The sequence below is a fragment of the Syngnathus leptorhynchus genome, chromosome 9 (assembly GCF_054491065.1).
Source record: "Syngnathus leptorhynchus isolate UIUO chromosome 9, UIUO_Slep, whole genome shotgun sequence".
Lineage (NCBI taxonomy): Eukaryota > Metazoa > Chordata > Actinopteri > Syngnathiformes > Syngnathidae > Syngnathus > Syngnathus leptorhynchus.
In genome coordinates, this window is record NC_141203.1 from 9,956,474 (window position 1) to 9,972,099 (window position 15,626).

Here is a 15,626-nt window from a genome sequence, read left to right on the forward strand (position 1 = left end):
CATAATTTTGTGTTTTGCATGAATCTATTTCTGTAGTTATTTGAAAATCTAAATAACCATGAAAATATTTAAGATTACCAAAATGGCCTAATGTGCTGTCACCCCACTTATTTGGAATCATAATGCGTGTAAGCATGCTGAGTGAAAGAAAGGCTGAATGCTATAAATACTTGAGGGTCTTAATATGCAATTACGCCAATATATATATGTGTGTGCGCATGTGAGTGTGTCTAAAAGCAGCTCCAGTTATGGAGGTGTCCCGGGGAATTGAAATTAATGATTGTAATCAGAAGCAAGCAGCATGCCAGGAAAGGGCAATTAATACAAGCAAAGCAAGCTGAGCTGCTGCTTTTTGCACGGCTGCAGCAGAAGAGATGGAGAGGATTAAGATGCGGCCACAGACAAACTACACAGCCATTGCGCACATAACAGATGCCCGGAGAGGAGAGGTGCTGGGAGCCTGGCACCAATGAGCATCCGCTAACCGGCCACTCGGTCAGCCCGGCCCAATACAAGCTGACAAGCTCCTGGCAGTGTTCAGATAACACCATCTTCTCTGTTTAGTTCCTGAGCCAAAGGAAGGCCCTCACCCGGAGCCTCTGCAGTGAATACAAAAGGGATTCGATGCAAAGCTGCACAGTGGAGCTACTATGTGTGTGAGAGAGACAGGGCAACATCAAGAGATAAAGGGGGAGAGAAGCAGCGGGGGAGGCCATTGTGAGCAGGCTCAGCTCAAGTACATCTCAATGTGAGGGACTTTTTTTCTTTCTCCCTTTTTTTGCTGTGTTTTTTAAGAGTGAACATTCCTTTTGATGCATTCATTTAAAGCTGTTCATTTTGGTGAAAATATGTCCTGCAATGTTGGGCAGGGCTGGGGTGGCCATCTGCGACTTTTGGGGCCGATGCAGTGCTGTTTATTAATTTCCTCCATTTTACCCCAAGAGATCGATCAACAAGAATTGAGAAAATTAATGATTGTGGCTGCAATAGGGGCGTGTGTGGTGAACACAAACACATTGCTCAAAGGTCACATGAGGTCAAATAGTTAATGGCTCAAATCATTATCTCAATTATACTCAAAGTTTGCTTGATGTTACATGATGAATAAAAATGTGTGCTAAAAAAATGTTTATGTCTGTGATTCTGCATTTAATAACCAAAAACAATAATCCTATTAGGCGAATAAAACGTTGTGTACATCTTATTGAATGACTGGACAAAAGTATCGCTTTATGACTTGAGATGATATAATGCCTTAGTGAAATCATCCTTATGGACCAAATAGAAAATAACATTCACGACCCCCCTTTGTAAATCATATAATATAAAAGGAGTGTGGATTCAGACTTCAACACTAATGCCTGTTGGCCTCATGCCCACCTCCTAATAGACTTGCTTCTATGGACTTTTAGTGTGAACTAGCTCATAAAACTGTCAGCTTGGAGGGCAGCGTTTTGAGAGGGAAATTTGATTGAATTCTCCACCATATTTTGTTGGTTTGAGAAATACCCTCACCTATTGACTGTTACCATACCAATCATAAATCCAGACGGCAGAAAGCGTTGAAGCCGTCTGAGATTGCTTTCATGGTACCGATAAATTAGAGTCTCTTCTCCAATTCAACTTCTTCCATTTGTTCTCTCCCGCCATGAGAGCAACAACTCAGTTAAATGTGATTCGCTTTAACAAACCCATTACTTTAATGAAGGACAATGCAAAAACATGACAAATGTATTGTTTTCTCAGTGGCTGTGTCCAGATAAGAATTGCTGGGTAGGATCAGCTCATATTGCCTGCAGGACTCGATGAGTTTCCTCACATAGTATTGAAAGGAACCCCCACCTCTTTTTGCTTAGGCAGGGATCAAAGTGGATGCAATATTCCTTTTTCTTGCGCAGCTCGTCTGCCCTCTTCTGGATTCATCTGGTCATGTCCAAATCCATCCATCTCCTACAATTCATCCTGCACAGGGTCAAGGGTGAGCTGTAGCTTATGTCCGCTGACTTTGCTAGAGACGGGGTACAACCTCTTTTTGTTACATGCAGTCAGTTTCAGTGTCTTTAAATAGACAAAAAAGAATGCAAACACTGACTTCCACATCCATGAACAGTTGGAGTGTTTAGTTGATTAAACATGCATGTGTGTTTGCAAGGATTCAAAATATTTCATACCTATGTATCTAACATGCTTACTATTGCTGCAAAAAACAAATGAAATAGTAATCAATATTTATTCTCCCTATAACAGCGTGCAATCTTTAACATGCTCATTGTCCAAGCAACACTTTGACACATCCAACATGGTCGGTCTATCGACGTACAGTTCAGTGCTCAACCATGATGGTTCCGAAACGTTGCTTTTTGCCCTTACAACAGCTGACCAATGGGTGGCAGTATAAGGAATGTTTTAAAATGAAAGAACATAATTAGGTCAGATGTATACATTGAGCCAGTGATGGAGTGTGGAGGGATTATTTATTATTGTGTTGTACCATCTCATACTCTAACTTCAACTCCACCTCTGACTTCAGGTCCGCCTCCAGCCCCAGTTCCGCCTCCAGCACACCAGTTTTGCCTTCAGCTCCACACCATTCTCTGACTTCAACTTCACTTTTGACTACAGCTCCGCCTCCAACTCCAGCTCCACACCATCTCTGCCACTGACTTCAGCTCCGCTACCGATTCCGGCGCCACACCAAATCTGCCTCTGACTTCAGCTCTGCCTCTGACTTCCGTTCCGCCTCCAACTCCAGCTCCACACCAGCTCCTCCTCCAACGCCTTTTCCATGATGACATATTTTCTTTGGTCCCACCGGGATTTGAACTCAGGTCGCTGGGGTGAGAGTCCAGAGCACTATCCACTATACCATGAAGACTTCACTAGTGTTGCATGGAAGGAATGTACACAATATGGTTTAATGGAGCAGCCTCTGACTTCACCTCCACACCAGCTCTGCCTCTGACTTCAGCTCCGACGCCGACTCCAGCTCTGCCTCTGACTACAGCTCTGCCTCTGACTCCGACACCAGCTTTGCATCTGACACCAACTTCAGCTCCGCCTCTGACTTCAGCTCCACACCAGCTCTGCATCTGACTCCAGCTCCACACCATCTCTGCCTCTGACTTCAGCTCCGCCCTCAGCTCTGCCTCTGACTTAGGCTCCGCCTCCAGTTCCACACCAGTTTCTGCCTTCTGCTCCACCTCCGACCCTGACTTCAGCTCCGCCTCTGACTCCAGCTCCACACCAGTTCTGCCTCTGACTCCAGCTCCTCACCAGCTCTGCCTCTGATTTCAGCTCCGACTCCAGCTCCACACCAGTTTTGCATCTGACTTCGACTTCAGCTCCGTCTCTGACTACAGCTCCTCCTCCGACTCCAGCTCCACACCAGTTCCACCTCTGACTCCAGCTTCGCCTGCAACTCCAGCTCCACACCAGCTTTGCATCTGACTTCAACTTGTGCTCATTGTCCAAGCAACACTTTGACACATCCAACATGGTCGGTCTATCGACGTACAGTTCAGTGCTCAACCATGATGGTTCCGAAACGTTGCTTTTTGCCCTTACAACAGCTGACCAATGGGTGGCAGTATAAGGAATGTTTTAAAATGAAAGAACATAGTTAGGTCAGATGTATACATTGAGCCCAAAAGTTTTTTTTTTTTTATATATATATAGGGAAGGTTGTGATCCTCCCATCTAGTGATGGAGTGTGGAGGGATTATTTATTATTGTACTGTATTGTCTTGTATTGTACTGTATTGTATTGTATTGTATTGTATTTATTTATTTATTTATTTATTTATTTATTTATTTATTTATTTATTTGTTTATTTAGTCTTTTGGGGCTACTGGTTTACTGCGAATTTTTGAAGTAAAAATAAATTCTCAAATCCCGTATTCAATTATATATTAATACTAAATAATTAATGAGACATTGAGCATATTAGTATAATAAAGCTAATTCTGATATTAATGAGTATTGACAATCATTTTCATGTCTGCCTTTTGCGGTTGACCCATATACTATTTGACCTAAAGGCTTTTCTATTGTATGTTAACCTAAACACGTCACACCCATGCAATAAGCGCACTGGCAACACCAGATATGTAATATCAGCTTCAGACAAATCTGAATCAAGGGAACTGTAATGATGAATTTCCTCTTTGTGGTGACATCACTACCCCTTTCGCTTTGGAAATGGTTGAAAGCCCAGATGTGAATAAGAGGGATGTGGTGTCCCACAGGCCAGTAAACAGCGCAGAAACACGGCCTTTTAGTTCCTGTGGTCAAACTGTTGTGCAGCATTTAATGTTTAAAGAGAAGGGTGGAGCAGCAGAAAGAAAGAAAGCGGTTTATATTTAAGTGTATCTCTGGGGGACAAAAGGAAAAACGGGTGTGATGTGTCGATATTAGGTGTAAACCTTCTTCGAGCAGGTACAGTTAAGAACTGATGGCAATTTGTGGCCACGGGTATCACAAACCCAAAGACCCGACGGAGCAGCCAGCATCACAGCAGTTGCAGTAGTTACTATTCTTTCCTGCCACTAACCTCAAACCAGTTTCCACCACTTCCTGTCTGGACACATGGCAGACAAATACACAAGCGTGTATACACACGCACGACAAACTCTCAATACACAATTATGGAACTTTTAGTTGACTGTAATGGGTCCAAGACAGTCTTTTAGAACTTTTGTGACCATCTTCTGGACAATGAGCACAAATAGGTGTGTGCGTGCGACAGAGAGAGGCCTTTGAAAGTGTGCCATGGCACAGAGACTGCTGTTCAAATGGGTTGTGGAGTTTGCACACACAGCCGCAGCACTGACAGGAACCCGAAGGCACTTTTAAATTTTAGAGATTGTAAGAAAAAATTAAATGAAATTAAGGAAAGTGTCCTCAAATAATTGTCTTAGAACAATCATGGTTTTGTTTGTTTTGAACTGTTGTTCTTGATTTCTGAATTCTGCACAGCAGAGGGCAGCAACAATTCATTGCTCACAGCACAGCATGTCGCCAGTCATGCCTGCTACTTAGAAAATATTATATTAATTACAAAATGCAGTCTGAATCAGTGAGATAAATATTGTTTTGATTCATCAAATGAACATTGTGGGTGTTTATCTCTTTAAGAGAGTGATATTAAAAACGTTATATTCATCAATTTCTTATTTCTTCATCCATACTTCTTATCCTCCTTAGGGACACAGATGTACCCTCTTGGGCATTTCAGTTATGTGGTGTCTTTGTGTAAACACTAGAGGGCACAACTTAAAAAGAGATGAAGAATTTACAGTATGGGCATAAGACAGACTGGTGGTATTGGTTTGTAGTATCGGAGCATTTTAATGAGTACCAGTGTCATGATGCTACTGCTCAAGTTACTTCGACATCACCTTAGTCAACGCTACTAGAGTGAGGTACCGGTGCTAAACCTGTTTGAGTTTTGAGATTTGTTTCTATGAGAAGAAGCCTGTAAAGTTGTGACTGTTTTATTCTTATACATTCTTAACTTTTATTGGCAAAGAAGGACAGAAGAAGGACTTTGGAGCAATGTACATATAAACATAACATTATCTGAACAAGACTGTAGCCTTAAATTAATTCAATTTTTTTTTAATCTAACTAATATTGCCATCAATTAGATATATTCATTGTTCCAATTATTTTGAAATCATCATATTGGTATAAAATCAATTCCCTCCCTCCTGTCCATCAGAGCGGTGTTGACAAATTAAGATGTGCAAGGCTGACTGAGTGCTCTGCCTGACAGATGTTGCTCTCCAGCGAGCCCTAACACACACGCACATAGACATGTGAGCATGCACGCAGAGTGTGAGCAACGCAGTTTAACAAGCAGCACGGCAGTGATGTGGTCAGCTTTTGCTTTATGCGCATTCGTCGAGAAGCCACATGAAGACCTCTGGGTATTAAAGGACAAGCCTCACTTGGCGCGGAGGGAATCTGTCATGCGAGGAAACTGTGTTCCTCTTCCTCACCGTTGCAATATTTCTTCCACTACCAAGTTCTTTCTTTGAACCAATTTTCTTTCTCCGCCCTCCGTCGGTGTTCCCTCATCCGTTTCGTTCATTCCGTGGCTTATTAGTCTCTTGTATAATACTCCGCATCTTAAAAATCTGAAACCACTGGAATGTTCCATGTAAGAGGTGGGCGGACTTGGGGGCAATCTAACCAATTAAGGAGGAGATTGGGGTAAGACGGACAGTTTCTAAATGGTGTAATAACAACCTACTAAAATGTAATTATAATGCCATAGCAATAGACACTTCTAATGACAGGATATATGCCAATGTCATTTCCTAATTATGGTTTTGGCGTAATGGCTGACTGTTAACATGGCGTGGAGATTATAGAGAGGTGTCTGAACGCAGAAATCCAACCACAAGATCTTGTAAAGCGTTAGGGCCCTTACGTGGATCAATCTGAGTTTAAGTTAAGAATGACCTAACCAAATCCGTGTAAACCGGAGTGAGTGATGTCACAAGGTCATTTAATATTCGCAAAGCTGTTTATATACGTCGTTTCGTTCTTTGCGTATTTGTGTATCTAAAGTGAGTGTCAGCCGAATCAGGCTCTGCTTATTGTTTGCCCCCCGCCCTCCTCATGCTACTGCCATACAAGCATATGTCCATCCATCGCCATCCATCGCCATCCCTCCATTCATCATTCCATCTCTAACAAGAGGAGTGGATGGTGGCGTCCATTATTACAGAGCATCCCAGAATAGAGTTTCGTTTTATTACAAGTCCCTCTGGTCGCCGTGGCTACCCAAATTACAGGCCAGCCTTCTCACACATAAAAAAAAAAAAAAGTTGCCCAGCCGAAAACCAGCCACCTCAATAAAGGACGGATTAGAAAATCCTTTGCTTTTTTTCCCCTCCTTTCCTTTTTGAAAGATTTTTCTGTACATTTTTCTCCCTCTGGAGTTTTGTTGGAGCACTGCGGTCTTCTCTCCAATGGTTTTACTCCCCGACCCTGCGGCGGGAAAATGCGCTCACTTGTGGGTTTCTGGGAAGGCAGTGGCAGATGAAACATCTGCTGGGAGCAAGATGTAAGTGTGTGCGTGTGTGTGTGCTTGTGTGTGTGTTTGTGTGTGATTGTATATGTACCAAAACACACTCTTATGTTCTGCTTGACAGATGCGTTTTGGCGATAGCAAAATAGGGTGAGGAAAAAATATTTCACATTGCATTTAGTACGTCATTTCTGGAGGGTAAGCAAAAAAAAAAATAGCTACATCACCTTGGGACTATATTACAACACAGCAAATCATCACAAATTAAAAGCAAAAAAACAAAAAGGAAATCCACCCATCTTTATCAATTTCTGGGGCGGCCATTTTTTCCTCTTGCTGTCGACTGAAAATGACATCACAGTTGCTCATGTAATGACCAATCACGGCTCATCTTGCGAATATCACATGACCAAACTCAAAAAAACAGAATTGGACTTTTGATGTATATTTCTCAAGGAAGTCTAAATTATACAACTTCGAGGGAGTTTCACTTCGGGGGGTTCACTTTATTGTGGTGAAAGCTCATTTTATGCTTCATCCTGTTTTTAAAATCATCTACCAGTGTTTTCAATTTAGCCAGGGCATGGAACAATTACTTACGATGGAGACAATTGTGGAACATTACGAAAGATCACCTTTGGGCTTGAATAAATTATAAACAAGAAATTCAACAATGAATCATGTCTTGTGCTTCTCATTTTAAGGTGTTGCTGTTTGCTTCACATAACGTTTTTGCTTTACATAGCTGAAATCTGCTAGCCCCAACATTGTCAATGGTAACATTTCATGATCAATTATAATCCCATCACAAAAACAGGATGTGGAAATAATATAGGAGATTACATACATCAGCAGGAAGTATTTTGACCTAAAATTCCTTGTTTGGGAAAAGGAGTAACGGTGATAAAACTAAAATGGTATATTTTGGGACTTTCACCAAAATTTGGCCTTTTAAAGCCAAAATGAGAACTACAGCTCAGGATCCTTGCTCATTAAATGACACGAGGACTCTTTATCACGTGGCAGCCCACAAGAAGAAGGTCTGCGAGCCATCGTTTAGGAAGCCAGGATTTTACAGGAAGTGTGAATGTGGTGTGCGATGAAAGGATGGCTTGAGGTGTGTGCGTGGAGGTCTGTTTGCGTGTGCGAATGTCTAAAGCGCACTCTATTATTTGGTCTCTGCGGTTGTAATGATGTCAGACTTTCACAAAGGAGTAAACAACAAGGGCACGCTAGTGACTGACATGAAAACATGTTGAGGAAATGTGTTTTGTGGATTCAAGGTAAAAACATTAACTGGATCAATTTGAGAGATATTCTTAACATACAGACGTTGACACGCCACAAATGTGTCATGAGGACTTCAGACATCCGCAAGCTGGAGCCTATCCCGGGCGCTGACTCAGTGTCAATCCTTGTAATGATGGTCAGTCGGAAGCACACCATCTTGGCGGTTGACACTAAATTATATTCTTTCAAGATTTATGTCCTAGCGTGCAGAAACGAAATGACACCGGGTCTATACGTTATATCGGTGTAAACACGTGATCAGAAACATCTAATTGCCAAAATACTGAATAGTGTCATTTCTGGGGAAGCTATTTCTAGCGATTTAATTAATGTATGCAGCAGATATGTACGGTTCAAGCAGCCTTACGTCAATTTGTGGAATGTTCTGACTTGCCAAGTATGTCCAACATTGGCTTTTTCATAACCTGAAGAATGGACATGCGATGCTGATGAAAACCAGGATTGGTTGATCTGAAATTGCTTCATTTATTGCTTATAATGACAGCGGTCATGAAAGATACAAGTGAAATAGTTGTCTCAAGAGATTTGAAAGAAAATTCGAGAAAATCACATTCAAGGTAAAGACAACAAGAACATGAAGTAGCTTGGTGATCCCGTGATCGCAGCTGCACATATTCAGAAATTTAAGAATGTAGCCAACCTCCTGGAATGTGATGAAGGAAAACTAATGATAAAAAGGGGCAGATAATACAAATAGTAACAAAAGAGCCCATTAAATGTGTACTCCAAGGTCAAGATGTGTCAGGTTTCACCAAGCAGGACACAAATTTTGAAAAGAAAAACATAACTACATGCTAGCATCATTTTTCTTATTGGTTTCACCTGAGGTGTGGCATGTCCGATTCCCGCATTCCCAATATCCCATCAGTTCATTCATTATATCAAATCTCAGAAGACCGGTTTGGCCTTTGCTTTAGTTTGAATAACTATCAATCATTTACAGTAATTCCTGCCAGCCGGCTACTTAGTTTCTGCATTTCCGTCCACCTGCCTTCACTCAACGTCACAAAATCTCTCTTTTGCCCAAATATATAATTACAGTCTGCCTGTATGTAGCTAAATACGCCCCGGCGCACGTCTGGTCTCCCTGGTCATGTTTTTTCCTCCCACCGGTCGTGTTTGAAGCATTTATAATTGGCAGAGCCATCGTGTCAGGATTAGAGGCTGCCGGTTTGAACACTCCGACACCCCCAGCTGCCGATCCCACCCCTCATTCAGACGACCACAGCTTCAAACCCCAAACCCCTCTTAATGTTCCTCATATTGTGGGGGAATAAGTATGGCACAATGTTAGAATGTACTAAACACAAAAGTCGATTCCAGTAGATGCCCAGAGTTCACTCATTATTTACGTAGCCTAGTTTTTAAACCGGATTTAGGGTTAGGGTTCTAGTTGAGTTTCAAACTTAAGTCAGATTTTCAAACTAGAGTTAGGGTTTCAAAGTAGCGTTTTAAGCTAACATTTGGGTTTCCCCAATGTTTTTGTACGCAGTGATGATTCGAATCAAAACATGTTTTTGATGGAACCTACCCTCCCAATTGTTCTGGTTTTCTGACGCGTCCGCCTTCATGTGGGTTTATACAAATAAATGTTGTTTGGTAAATCAAAGCTTTTCAAACTCAAAAGTTGGAGCTGATGGTCAGTGATGTCATCGAACATGTTGACTTTGTCTGAGTCACCTCGATTCTGGTTAGCGGAGCCCCTAATTCTCACTGTGTCGCTCTTTCTCAGTGTTTCCGTTACGCTTGTAACCTTCCTACTCCTCACGTTCACTGTGAGGTTGGCAATGTCTACTAACAGGTTGACTTCTCCTTCCAGATATACAACTTAGCACATTTAAAAAGACTCGCATGTTCTTCCTGTGCTTATATGGGTTCATACACTTCTTCCCACAATTCAAATATCCTGTAAATTACTTTAACTGAAGACGACAAATTCCGAGGGCTGTGTTCAAACACCTACACACCACTTAAAGGGTCTTTTTTTTTTAACCAATTATGATTTGAATTCACCACTCTAAACCTTCGAACGATGCCAGAATTGTTTTCATCGTTTGATTGTTTCAGCTAAATAATCATATATCAATGTATAATGTAATAATCAATGTTTACTCCTCTGATTAGTTGAACTTAATCTGGGCACCAAAGACTTATTTGTTTTTATTCCAAGTGTTTCCTTGGAGGTCACTTAAGTTTATTTTTGCAGCAATATTGTTGTGAGTTACAGTAATTCTGTGGTAATTATTTTTGTAGTTTTTCATCGAAATGACTCACAGCACACTTGTAGCCTTCCAATTACTTAAAGCAATAATATGTAGCAATTTACTCTTAAAATAAAAGCTTCAAAGTCATTTTGATGGTACAGTGGCTTATAATAAGGAGAATAGTGTCTCTGTCATTGTCATGGTAACCTACTTTGTGGTCTTCTATGCTATTGCCTTGACTGCTCTCACGTAGCGTTAGCGCAAATGTCTGCGCCAAAGTTACTCCTCGGAATTGTATGTCGTGCTTGCCACACACAAACACGATCGTTTATTTTAAGACTTGCTGTTATAACACTGAGAAATTGTGTTACTGCTTTAGCTTCTGTTACCTTTTTACCCATGTCACCTGTAGAGGGCGCCTGGGAGCAAAAGAAAATCAAACCACTATTCCTCTGTGATTTCGCCGTACTTCACATTTAGTTCTATAGATGTTTTTATTTTATCTCCTAAATTGTTCACTTGTTTTCTGTTATTTTTACATAGATGACCTGAGAGTCCGGTGCCCTAAATAACACCCGTGTGAAATATTTTCAAATCAATGTGTAATGAATTTATTGATATGTTGCTCATGCCAGCCGGCATTTGTATGAGCCACAGAGTGGTGAACCAGTGCGGTGGTATTGAAGTGGCGTTGAGGGATTGTGGCAATGCATGTTCCGAGTTATGCAGTTGACCAATCGCTGGGCTGGAAACTGGCAGCGGCATCACAGAGAGAGCCACTGATCAGTACCAGTCTTTGAGCAGGCCATCTCTCTTATTTGCCCTGTCTCGCCTTCTCGCCACTTTCTTGTGGTCTTTATCTGTTTTCTTTTCCTCTGTGTTTCTTTCTTCTAGCACGTAATTGTGTTGGTAGGAAATTTGATTCTTCCTCATTTCCTTCCTCCTTTTTGAATTCATAAACGCAAAACCTTTTTGCTTGCTTTGTCACTGGATTTCGAGATGTTTTTTGATTCCTTGGAAATGGAACGGAACGGTACGAGAGAGTCTGGAAGTCTCGGCTGCCCGATTCGTGCGGCCCCTTACAAAATGAACTAGAGAAGTAAAAGACCAGATAAAAACCTTTTATAAAAACTAGATTCAGATGGATTATTTATATTTGTGTACAGCTTTTACTTAACCATGTAGATCCCTCTAATTTGAAAATCAATCTTAACTCAAAAGGAACCACATCAACCGTGTTTTGGAGTCTTATGAGTAACAACAACGATGACTGTTCAAATGTTTGGTGTGTTCCATAGTATTTGGTAAACACCGCCAATGTACTATTCACGATTAGAATTACACGTAGTAATAACTCTGCTTGTATCTTGTCAGTGATGTCCGCCATTCCCAATTTAATGTCAGTGATGGTTTCAGAGTGGGGCAACATTGCTTGAGTCGAAAATTATGAACTGTGTTAGTATCCAACAGTTTTCAGAAGAAACCATTGCCTTTTTGGCGTCTCTACCGTCATTCTCTATACGTCCATCCACTATTTCTATTCTGCTTGTTTTTTCCATCCCTCCACTCATCTTCCCTCTGCTTGTCAATTGTCCCACCCCCACTTTTTTCTCTCCTTGTTTTCTGCCCAAGGTTCCTTAGCCCAGCTGGCATGGCTTTCCTCGCGGTGTAGTAAAATATAAATATAATAAGGACGTTTTTGAGCTGGTGAATCCATTCTGAGCGGAGAAACATCACCACAGAGCCCACAGATGTGGCACACACTCAGGAGAGCGAAAGAGAGCAAAAGTGAACGAGGGAGAATGAAACCTCAGTTGACATGAAAAGAACATTGACTGCATTATTGTTGGCCTTATACCCAACTGTTGTTCTTGTTATTAATGAACCTCATACGAACTTGACCAATTGTTTGTCAAATATACGTGCAGAATCAAAAGCTTCTTCTCGGACCCAACCCCAAAGTCTCCTATTTTGGGACTTTTCACATGTAATTATTAATATGGGATTCAAGTGCATTAAGAAGTAGTAATTTGTGTGCAGCTGGCTAGTGTTTGTTCTTGTAGCAATCCCAACATCAACTCCTTGTATCCATCTGTACAGCCAGATATTTCCGAGGGAATATTCATGTGTGCATCTCATGCTTGAACTCGGAAGCGTGTCTACCTGCGTACGCTGGTGTTTCATGTGCACGGTATCACGGCAGTGAACTTCAGTCCCTTGGCCCAGCTCTTTGTTTGCTTTAGCAATGCGGTGGCTAGCCATACCCGCTAACTCTGAGCCACATTTAGCCTGTACTCTACTTTTATATCATCCTGCTTTTACTTTGCTTTGACCCAAATGCACTACAGTGAGCTCGCCTTTACAAGAATGATGGTGATTCCTCACTTTATTGTCGGTAGTAAGATTTTGTGGCTTCCGACGGCTTTCTCCAAAATATCTCGTTCACCCGTTAGGATTTGCGCTTCCCTAGCAGACACCCAGTCAAATTTTATCCACATGTCTTGGAAGATTAAGATTTCCCAGATCTCTGGTCTGAACCCCTCTAAATACTTGAGGCCCCGTGTATAAAGAAGTAGTTTTAGGTGTTTATTGTGGTCAGGGGTTGGGCTCTGGAGTGTGTGTGGAGGGACAGAAAGGGAAGGAGGAGGAGGAAGAGGGATGGCGGTTTTAGCCACCAGCTGCTGTTACCTTGAGCATAACGTCCTTTAACCCCCATTACGACAATCTGCCACAAGCCACAAACACGCTAGCTACTACTGGCTGCAAAACAACACAAACTCACTTGTTTACCAAATAATGTGCCATGTAGTCACTCTCATCCCCCCTGGAATCCTCCACGCGTACACCCCAGTTTTTCCGACGTGTTCCACATTGCCCGTTTTAATTCGGTTTAGTTTTCTTTAGCACCCCATCTTGTTTGCTTTGACTTCTTCCTCAACATTTCCTTTCATTTCTCTTCCTGCCTCTTTCTTCAGTCAAAATCTATGTTGGTTACAGCCCTGGGTATGCGTGGGTAACCCGAGTGCCCATGTAAAGGCCCTCTTCGGTGTCTCATTGGGCTCCAGTGTCAGTAGATAAAAGTCAAAAGAGATTACGGGCCTGGCACCCATCTTCCTCTGTCCTGCCACTGTGGCCTCTTATTTCCCGGAGAAAATTAATAACTTTAACAAACATCAATGAGAAAGCAGAGTGGTGCCGGTTGGGTTTTTCTTGTGCGTGTGAGTGTGAGCATGTGAATGTACGCTGTGAACACATGCCTTGGATATGCGTGGCTTCGCTCGTGCGTTTGTGGGCCTGCGTGTGTGCCGGAGCTCATACCTTAAAGGACGCCATCCATAGCAATAGTGTCCGTCAAGAAAGGCACACGGAAAAGGAAACCGAGCCAGGAAGGGGGCCACGGTTTTGGTTTGGTCTGATGGGATTGTTTCCTCTTTGAAAGACTACGGTGTCCTTTCTTGAGGCCAAGACGAGCTGGGAGACAGACGGATGAAAGGAAGGAAGGATGGATGAGAAAATGTGACCACTTCTGAAGCATTGTCGACAGCCACGCCGAATAGGCAGCGTGCCGGGCTGGAGCCACGCCCGTATTTATGATCTTCAAAGGAAGGATGGCACACACACAAACACACACACTCACGCACAGCCACTAAATGTGATAGTCGCAGGAAAACATGTGGTCGAGCAAATGTGGATACTCACAAATTTGCATACGGTTGCCGCTGTTGCATGCGTGCGGTTGAACGCATGAGCGCACAAGCGCGGGAATGCTCGAGAATCCGTGCCTCTGCAGTTGTGCATGTCGTTTGAAATGGCACAGTTGGAAGAACGTTTACTGGATGTTGGATGTAAAGCACAAGAAACCAAAAGTCAACTTGGGGCAAGGAGCCGTATTTGAATGTTTATGATTATCTGTCAGATCCTGACGTGCACACTCACAGATCAGATCACTGTAACACATTGATCAATGACATTTACACACGACACACAAGTCTCACTTCCAAGGAATCGGCTGGCTACAAATAAAGACTAACCCCCTACATTTATTTACAATTCTTACACAAAACTGAAACAGATCTGAGACATTCAAGGTCTAATTTAGATGCGGAAATTCCACAATTCAAAACAAACACTTTTTCTCATGCTGTCACACAATAACATTTCGCAACATTGTATTTTATTTCAACATGATTCAATAGGACTGCAGTGTGAGTAATTATTTAGTTTTTTTGGGTGGGGTCATAATTCATCAAATTCTTTTTAATATTTTATTGTCATTTATTTAATTCATTACAAGTGCTCTTTACTATTTCAATAGGAACTTGGTCTCTGCTACCATTTAGTGCAGTTTAACGCCCCCAATGTGATTTACAAGCTGTAATCTTAACAACAGCAGGAATGCAATTTGTCCTCATGGATCACTGATTGAGTGGAGTTGAATGAGTTTATGATTGTGCTTCTTGCAACGGAGCAGCAAAAGTGTTTCTTTGTCTGCAGTGACTTCTGCAGCTAGACCCTGGGTCTCCAAAGCAATAATTACTTCTCAGATTTTATATATATATGGGAGCCTTTCCCTCACAAAGCTGGAAGCAACTCAAAAGAAACACTAACACCTTTATGACAAACTTTGATTTCCTCGGAAAGTTCTACACAAGTGCCGGTTGATGTTCTATTTCAGCTCAAAAAGTCAACACGGTTATGTTTGGCTGTTTGCCGTTCATGTGAATCTCTCTTTGTTGTCTGCCTTCCATCGAGCGACATGAAACGTTGCAGCGCTGCTAAAATACTTTACGGTGTTTACGCTCGCAAATAATAAAACATAAAGTGTGTGGACGTTCAGTCTTGTGCACAGTTCAGCTCATTCAAAGGAGGTGGCCGGAGAAACTGGGGGGAGACCACTGAATTTCGGCAGGCAAATATTTGAAGAGCTAATTTAGAGGGGCTGTGTTTGCTGGTGTTAAAAACAAGTGTGTTAGAATGCGTCATTTGTGTGTGCAGCCACTCGTGTGCGTGTGCACGTGTGAGTGTGTATATTCAATTAATTGAGATTATTACTTGGAATAATTGCCAGGGCTAC